This window comes from Hypanus sabinus, chromosome 4, assembly GCF_030144855.1.
Source record: "Hypanus sabinus isolate sHypSab1 chromosome 4, sHypSab1.hap1, whole genome shotgun sequence".
NCBI lineage: Eukaryota > Metazoa > Chordata > Chondrichthyes > Myliobatiformes > Dasyatidae > Hypanus > Hypanus sabinus.
Window position 1 is genome coordinate 190561151 of NC_082709.1, and position 807 is coordinate 190561957.

An 807-nucleotide genomic window follows, 5' to 3' on the forward strand; every position below is an offset into this window, starting at 1 on the left:
TGAAACTATCTGTGACAATCCATCACGCACTGCACTCTCTGCATAAACCAAACTCTGACATTCCATCACCCACTGCACTCTATGCATAAATCTATCTCTGACATTCCATCACCCTTTGCACTCTCTGCATAAATCTATCTCAGACTTTACATCACCCACTGCACTCTCTGTATAAAACTAGCTCTGACATCCATCTCCCTCTGCACTCTCTATGTAAACCTATATCTGACATTCCATCACCCCCTGCACTCACTGTATACACCTACATCTGACATTCCATCACGCAGTGCACTCTGTATATAAACCAATCACTGACAATCCATCACCCACTGCACTCTCTGTATAAACCTATCTCGGACATTCCATCACCCACTGCACTATATGTATAAACCTATCTCTGACAACATATCACCCCCTGCACTCTCTGTATAAGCCTATCTCTGATATACCATCACCCACTGCACTCTCTGTATGAAACTATCTGTGACATCCCATCACCCACTGAACTCTCTAGGTACACCGAACTCTCACATTCCATCACCCACTGCACTCTCTGTATAAACCCATCTCAGACATTACATCACCCACTGCAGTCACTGTATACACCTATATCTGACATTCCATCACCCCCTGCACTCACTGGATACACCTACATCTGACATTCCATCACGCAGTGCACTCTGTATATAAACCAATCACTGACAATCCATCACCCACTGCACTCTCTGTATAAACCTATCTCGGACATTCCATCACCCACTGCACTATATGTATAAACCTATCTCTGACAACATATCACCCCCTGCA